The following is an 8,788-nucleotide window of genomic DNA, read 5'->3' on the forward strand; positions in this document are numbered from 1 at the left end:
AGGTGTAGGTAGCCAGTTGGGTAGTCATAAATGCTTTATTACATGTTCACCTCACTGCTGAATGAGCAGATAAATTGCTGTGATTTATCTTTGTGGCTGAGCCCTGTATCAGCCTGACCTTCAGCACCTCCCGAGTTGGTTCTGACACATACAATATGTGACAATTGAACATGTCAACTATGGAGACATCCAAGGCTTCTTCACAAACTGAATGGATTATATCAAAAATGTTGTACAATAACACAGGTAAATTGTAAAAAAAAAAAAAAAAAAAGTAAAGACAGAAAAGACACACTGAGTCCCTGGAGGTCTTTAAAGGGGAACTCAAACATTTACCAAAACTCTGAAAATGTTCAATAAAATACAGGAACTTACACAAATCATACCAGAAGGGTCAATACAGGACAGCTTAATGTAAAGCAGTGTGAAAGATATTGAATGAAAACACTGGAAACCTCAGAAGAAACAAGAGTCCACAGAGCAAGTCGATCCCAGGGCACAGGTAGGAGACATCGGAGTAGTCCAGAAGGAAGAATCTGAAGGAGATATTAGAAGACTCAAGGACAGCACCGATCTTTCGCAATAACACAGGAAACACTGGAGAAAACAGCAAACAGAAACACAAAAAAAAACACTGCAAGCAACGAACAGTTGAACTCTCCAGACCTACGGGAATTCACGGGATGGTTCTGTGCAAAAGAACACTGATTAGCAGAACACAACTTCAGCGTTCCGCACTTCCATTCACTCTCCTCAATTAAGCCAGTTTGCTGCTACAAATAGTATAGTAAATATTTTATTTCTGCAAAATCAATTTAATTTGTGTTTTAATGATTCAGAACTTAAAGCAAGGGAAGAAAAGGGCCTACTCAATTAACAATGCTCAACCTTAGGTGGAAGAAGAGAAGTTCCACGTAGTTTAGTCTTTGACCTAGTTTTTATTTGAACATCGAGATCTTGGTGTATGCATGTTGATATGTTTATTACAGATTTAAATTTATATTTCTATTTTGGAGCCAGTGCACCGCAATATTTCCTGTTTTATATATATATTTTTTTATTATTTTTTTTTTTAAATCTCTTCCTCGCCCTCCTGGGCGGTGCCTCCTTCCTTCAGACTCAGGTCCTCTACCAGAGGCCTGGGAGTCTGAGGGTTCTGCGCAGGATCTTAACTGTTCCTAGGACTGCGCTTTTCTGGACAGAGATCTCTGGTGTGGTTCCTGGTATCTGTTGGAGCCATTTACTCAGGTTGGGTGTTACTGCCCCTAGTGTCCCAATCACTACTGGGACCACTGTTGCCTTCATGCCCCATATTCTCTCCATCTCCTCCTTCAGCCCTTGGTACTTCTCCAGCTTCTCGTGTTCCTTCTTCCTGATGTTGCTATCACTCTGGATTGCTACATTTATCACCACCACTGTCTTCCGGTGTTTATCCACCATCACTATGTCAGGCTGGTTGGCCACCACCATCTTGTCAGTCTGGATCTGGAAGTCCCACAGGATCTTGGCCTGCTTCTTCTCCAGCACTTTCGGGGGTGTCTCCCACCTGGACCCTGGGACTTCCAGTCCATACTCAGTGCAGATGTTCCTGTTCACTATGCTAGCCACCTGGTTATGCCGCGCCATGTATGCCTTGCCTGCTAGCATCTTGCACCGTGCTGGGATGTGCTGGACTGTCTCAGGGGCATCTCCACACAGTCTGCACCTGGGGTCTTGTCTGGTATGGTAGACCCTGGCCTCTATTGTTCTGGTGCTCAGGGCCTGTTCTTGTGCAGCCATGATTAGTGCCTCTGTGCTGTCTTTCAGTCCGGCCTTTGTCAGCCACTGGTAGGTTTTCTCGATATCAGCCACTTCCTCAATTTGTCAGTAGTACATTCCATGCATGGGCTTGTCCTTCCATGATAGCCCCTCAGGTTCCTCCTCCTTGGTGGGCTTTTGTTGCCTGAGGCATTCACTCAGCAGTGGGTCAGTGGGGGCCATCTTCTTGATGTATTCTTGGAGGCTTGTTGTTTCCTCCTGGACAGTAGTTCGGACACTTACTAGTCCTCGCCCCCTTTCCTTTTGCTTTGTGTACAGCCTCAGGACACTGGACTTAGTGTGAAACCCTCCGTGCATGGTGAGGAGCTTCCTTGTCTTGATGTCAGTGGCTTGTATCTCTTCCAGTGGCCAGGGTATTATGCAAGCAGGGTATCTGATTACTGGCAGGGCATAGGTGTTTATGGCCTGGATCTTGTGCTTACCATTCAGCTGACTTTTCAGGACCTGTCTTAACCTCTGTAGGTATTTGGCTGTGGCTGACCTCCTAGCTGCCTCCTCATGGTTACCATTTGCCTGCAGGATCCCCAGGTATTTGTAGCTGTCCTGCACATCTGTGATGTTCCCTTCAGGTAGTTCAACCCCGTCAGTTGCGATCACCTTTCCCCTTCTAGATATCATCCGCCCACATTTATCTAGTCCAAATGACATCCCGATGTCTTTGCTGTAGATCAAAATCTCTCTTCCAACTCACACATTAAATTAGTCTCTAGAAGTGCCTTTTTTCACCTGAGAAACATCACAAAGATCAGGAAACTACTGACGCAGCATGATGCTGAAAAGTTAATTCATGCTTTTGTTACTTCTAGGCTGGACTATTGTAATTCTTTATTATCAGGGTGTTCAAACAACTCTTTAAGAAGCCTCCAGTTGATCCAAAATGCTGCAGCCAGAGTTCTGACAGGTATTGACAAAAGAGATCACATAACTCCTGTACTGGCGTCGCTTCATTGGCTGCCCGTTAAATTTAGAATAATTTTTAAAACCCTTCTTTTGACCTACAAGGTCCTCAGAAGCCTAGCTCCATCCTACCTGGAGGAGCTAGTGACACCTTACCAGCCCAATAGACCGTTCCGCTCTGGGAATGCTGGTCTACTTGTGGTCCCAAGAGTCTCTAGAGGTATAATGGGGGGCCGAGCATTTAGCTACCAGGCCTCCCTGCTATGGAACCAGCTCCCTGTCCAGGTACGGGAGGCTGACTCCATCGCTACTTTTAAGATCAGACTTAAAACCTTCCTCTTTGAGAAAGCTTATTGTTGTTAATTCTGTAGTTCCAGTTACTATCATAGACAGACAAATCATCATACTTAGGGGGTCGTCTAATCGTTAGGTCACATCTTAGTTATGCTGCTATAGGCCGAGGCTGCCAGGGTCTAGAAACATGATCACCTGACAGGCCTCTGTCACCCACTGGGTCATGGTTTCCTCTCCTCTCCTCTCCATGACGACCTCCGGCCCCGCTGACCCATTGTATAGTGTATTTTTGTGTGTGTTTCTGTGCTCTGTGCCTCTCCTCTCCTCTCCTCTCCTCTCCTCTCCTCTCCTCTCCTCTCCTCTCCTCTCCTCTCTCTCTCTCCTCTCCCTCTCCCTCTCCCTCTCCTTCTCCTTCTCGTCTCCTCTCCTCTCCTCTCCTTCTCCTTCTCCTTCTCCTCTCCTCTCCTCTCCTCTCCTCTCCTCTCCTCTCCTCTCCTCTCCCTGTCCTCCCCCCTCTCCTCTCTCTCTACCCAGCCCCCCATCGGCAGGAGGGTCCCCCTACATGAGCCTGGTCCTGCTCAAGGTTTCTTCCTGTTAAAGGGGAGTTTTTCCTTGCCAGTGTTGCTTGTCTGGGGTCAGGCCCTGGGATTCTGGAAAGCGCCTTGAAACAATTTTGATTGTATAAGACGCTATATAAATAAAGATTGATTTGATTTGATTTGATTTGATTCTCCTGGGACAAGTTCTTCTCTGAGGAGTTTTAACCTAACAGATTATTTCCTGGATTATTCGGATGCCGTATTCTTTGGTGCTCTGAAACTGGTTCTTAACAAATTACAATCACTTGCAAAATTATCCTCTACTGTTTGTGTGCTGCATCTGGGGCCTGCTTATTTAATTCTACATCTGTGCATGTAAAAAAGTGACATGGACACAAACGCTAGCGGTCAACAGCAGCCGAGCATAAACTTCTTCTGGGTGCAGTGGGATTTAAAATGGATTTTCCTTGGAATCCTCGGAAGTGCAAAAAAAGAGGAGCAACTGAAAAACTGAGCATCGGGTCTCGAACTTCAAATGGCTACGATCTCGTCTTTCATCACTGGAGTTGTTGGCAACCAAAGCCCATGTGAGTTCTTCTCCTTATGTTTTGTTTCTTTAAGGATTCCGGCACATTAACTTGAGTCTGTTTCGTCATATCAGTGGCACAGTTAGACATTATGTCCTCATGGTTGTGTTCGAATTTTCCTGTCAGAATAATGGGGTGTCCCGCAGAGGCTGAAATGGTGTAAAGCATCAAGAAAGACCACCTGGAGGTCTAAAGAGCATCAGAGCTTATCAAAACACTGACTACAAGGAAAAAAAAACACCTCTCCAGCCCAGGCTGGCTTACATTCGCCATACAGTCATGCATGCTGGGTAATGCATGTAAAGATCAGTGAAGTTGTCATATATAATCAGTGACCCAAGTATTCCTTCAGTGGTTTTTTACGTGCTGTTGTTAAATAGCACAAAGAGGTCCATAACGGCCTCTAGCCTGGTTGATTCACTTACAGAGAAAGTGCTCACCAATGTTTACTTCTCGTTGATGTGGTGTTTTAGCTGCTTCTGCAGAGTTTGCAAACTCCTACTTTCTTTGTCGGTGGACTGATCAAAGTGGCTCAATTGACAAATAGGATTGCAAGACCACCACCCCCCCCCCCCCCCCCCCCCCCACACACACACACACACACACACACACACACACACCAGTGAGTTGAATTGTACATGGGCAACCAAACTAGAATTTATTTTCCTCCATGTGCTACGAACCAAGCTGCAACTGCTTAGCTTAAGCCTGTTCCTGTGCAGGGGTACACATGTCTGAAATAAGGAGGAGACGTTTGCTGCAGTTGTCGCTCGCAGCATCATTGATCAGAGCAGCGAGGTGCGTAGTGTCCTGCCTGTGTCTCCACTGCAGTATTTGTAGCCTGGAGTCACAAAAGCTGCTACGGTGTAGCATTAAACTTGTAGCAATAAATTCAGGGAAGAACTTTTCCCTGGACCTTTTCACCAAACCTACTGACATTATTTTTGAAAATAGAAACACGGACCTCCTTGAGTCCTCATTATTGCACAGAAGTGACAATTCTGACTTGCCTCAGAGTGGAATGTGTCTACCGCCTATTCCATGCTCTACGATCCTCCTTTGAGTCCCCAATCATGTCTGAAGGGGGTTTACAGCTACACTGGAGCAAATTTAACGCAACGTTCATCAACTCGTGGGGAGAGTTGGAAGGAAGAATTGTTAAAAGAAAAGCAAGCAGCACAGTCGCTGCAGTCGCTTTCTACATTCTGCAGACTGAAAACAGCTGTTCAACAGTAAGTTAAGCGGCAGCACTGAAAGTCATTTTCTATTGTGTCTCATGTCCTGAAAGATGGCTGGCAGTAAAAACCATTAAAAGACTCCATGTGCAAAGCAGGACAGGGGGATGTGACCCTGTGTTGTGCTGGGGAGAGCACATTCTGAGAACCTTGTTTATTAAGATATTTAACTTTCAGAGAGCTCCTAAAATGCTGTTTAAGGAAAACGTGTCTTCATCCCTGAGAGGAGCCTGTGCAGATGCTGCTGTCGGGCTTGACGAGATGCATTCTGGAGCATTTCTGCATCACGTTGCTGCAATAAATGACCATGAATGACACAATTTGTGTTACTGTAATAAGATTTTTGTTGTCACGGGAAACCAAATGGAAAATTCAGAGTTCCCCGAGCATGCAAGGACTTAGCGTCTCTTGCAGACTTTAACTAGCCTTTGCAGCATTTATTGCCTCAATGGAAGGTTATTAAAGAGTATATTCACGACATTTATGTATTTGCCTCCCATATAACTGTATTTTATCTAAGGTTCTCATTTTCATTGCGCATTGATGGCACAAGACCACCAGCCACAGTGCAGAACAGGCCTGACACGCACTAGTTTAACGAAGCCTTTCATCTGCGTCCAATCAAAAATAATTGCCTCCTCCTTCCACATCAAGCCACTGAGATAATGTAAAGAACATTCAGAAAGAAACCTCAAATCACCCAAGTGTGGGGAAGCTCATATCTCGGTATGAATATCCTGATGTTAAATAGCTGCCAGAAATTCGGCACAAAGCGCACAAACAAAGAGGTCCACCTCCTCACACCTACTCTAGCATGATTCCTTTAGAAGCAACATGAGTCAGTCGGATTGGCTTTTTATTGCTGCTGCTCTCTTTATGCTTGTCCCTGGAACTGACTCAAGCCAATGGCGCTCGCAAAAAGGAGGAGTGGAAGCGAGCGGCAGCCAACGAGCGTTGACCAGAAATAGGCTGAAGACACGCTGACCGGGGGCGGCCGTTCTCTCCCCTAATTGGCTCTGGTGGAGATCCTGGTACACCCGACAGATGCTTGTCCAGAGCAGCAATGGAGCGGCTAACCTCTGCTACCTTCCCTTGCTCTGTCCCGCGTTGGAGTCTCATTGGAAATTTTGATTTTATGTAACAATCCAATGCGAGCGGCAGCGAAATAACCCACCGTAGCCTCGAATGCTCCCAGCAACAGCTGGATTAAGCTGAGGTCCCCAAAGTCAAGACTTGGCAGAGGTCCTTCATGGAGCGTCGTGTCTTTATTCTAGCAGAAACACAAGCACCATTTTTAGTTCACAAGTCACCTTTTATGCATATACAAAAATTTCATCTTATGGTGTCAAAATTAACAAAACTATCCAAATTACCAGGTTTAATGCATGTGTGCAGTAGAATGACTCAATATCCCATAATTCCACCCACTGATGAGAGCTGGTGCACAAACACTATTTGGACCATGATATTGAATGTATCGGCCCCATTGATGGGAAGTTTGAGAACACTAAAACCAAAACGGAACAATCAACAGGCGTGATTGACGTAGTTGGCACACTCTCCAGGAAGAAGTTTTTATTCTCCCAAAGCGTCTTCAGCTAAAAGGACCAGGACTGTCAAAGGGACAAAGGACTGTCAGCAAACTTTAGCTTTGCGGGAATTCCTCTGCAAGAATGAGTTTTTTTGACACAATAATTAATAACGAATGCGAAGAATCACAATTAATCTGAATTAATGTGATAATAAACATTTTAATCTTATGACAGGCCTGATCTTAATAGAGATAAAACCTAACTTTACAATTTTAATAACATTAATCGAGCAATAATCGATCATTACAGTTGCATAAGAAATATTGATTTTTTTTAAAAAAATTATTAATACGCCTAATTTAAGGAGAAAAGGCACCAGAGGCCTCCTGGGTCGCTACGTTAGCATTACCAAGCTGGAATGAGCTCAATCTCATTTCCTCTGACGTGATTCTTAATTCGGTTTCGCTAAAAAAGTGGCAGATGAAGCTAATTTTACCTGCTCAGTGTGTGGCGCTGGATCTGATAAGCATCCCGCATGTGACAATGGACATAATTGATTTTGTTCTTTTGCCTGTACACAAGCGCAAAGGCCTCTTGATCTGTGCCGACAAAAATCGGTGAGTAGCAAAGCAGGAAACAGAGGACAGTCTAAACACAATTTGGAATGAAAAGCTGAACACAAAACAGATAAATTGTCCTGAAATTATCCAAGAGATGGAGGTAATTACGAACCACATTTCCTTCACTGGTCACAAAACTCTTTAATAGCACCAGAAATATTGTCACAAGGCTGCATCTCAACTTCTAATCTGAAAGCACTCACCTTTGCTCTTATTCCGATCAGCTGCACTGGATTTCTTTTTTCTTCTGAAGATACACTCATGTCCCTTAAAATGTTATGATTGTTCTGTGCTATTCCTGTATAAAAGTTTGCCTCTGTGGATGATTACCTGTCACTTCTGTGTAAACTCCTTGGGGTCCAAAGAATTCAAAAAAGTAGATTCTTTTATTTCAGATATCTGTATCCATGTGGACTCTGCAAACACAGTTTTCTCTGTAAATGACCATTAGCAAATTAACAGATGTCCATTTTCAAAGTAAAACGTTCCCAAACTGAACCAGGACATAATTGATTGTGCTCAACGTACAGTTGCGTTGCACGTTCTCTCGTTAACCACCTCCCATCCAGATGATGGTGTTGGCTCTGTTGCTCTTGAATTCCCTCCTCCCAGGCTGGGGGACTGTGGTTGTCAAGGGAGGATTTGGTCCGTAACTCAGAGTTTATAATGTCAAATACCAAATATTACACCTCCAATCGCCATCTCCTAGCATTTCATGCCACTGCAGAGGGAATATCCTCCTGCTGCTTAGCACAATATAAAAGTCTTCATTACAGACACAGCCGGTAGTTTTCCCCTTTTTTGTTCACCAGGTCTTTTCAGCTGTGGGTGGTAATTGATTGCAATGATGTTCATTTTTATCAGTGCCGCTAGATTAAAGGGCTGCATTCAGAGGAATACGTGTATCAACAGGAGCTGCTGATTTCTTTGCTATAATGCATATTTTAGTGACAAGCAATTACGTCTCCCTCCGTGCTCCAGGTTTCACCTTGATCATCCCATTCAACTCGCCCGCATTCCTCCTTCATTCAGGCCTTTGTCTAAGTAACTCTTAACCTTGAAAAGGGATACTCCTTCATATCTGCTCATTTCACATTTCTGTACCTGATTGGGAGGCTTGACCGCTAGAATTGCGTGTCCCCGTGATGAGTTCCAGTGGACTGCCCACCCCCCGTTATTGGTGACGCCTGTCCCCCTGAGGCAAGTCTCTCAGGGTCGGCTTCATGGGGTTCATCCATTTAGGTCTCCGTCTGCTCAAAGTGGAAA

General features: G+C 44.6%; 1 long non-coding RNA gene across 1 annotated transcript; it reads right to left on the reverse strand.

The window, feature by feature from the left end:
• Positions 1–357: 357 nt before the first annotated feature.
• Positions 358–7,490, reverse strand: LOC115249243 (uncharacterized). Its single transcript, XR_003887952.1, has 3 exons — positions 7,399–7,490; positions 6,545–6,640; positions 358–536 (listed from the first exon to the last, which is right to left on the reverse strand). It is a non-coding gene; the product is annotated as an uncharacterized lncRNA (long non-coding RNA).
• Between the last annotated feature and the right edge of the window lie 1,298 nt (positions 7,491–8,788).

This window comes from Takifugu rubripes, chromosome 3 (assembly GCF_901000725.2).
Source record: "Takifugu rubripes chromosome 3, fTakRub1.2, whole genome shotgun sequence".
NCBI lineage: Eukaryota > Metazoa > Chordata > Actinopteri > Tetraodontiformes > Tetraodontidae > Takifugu > Takifugu rubripes.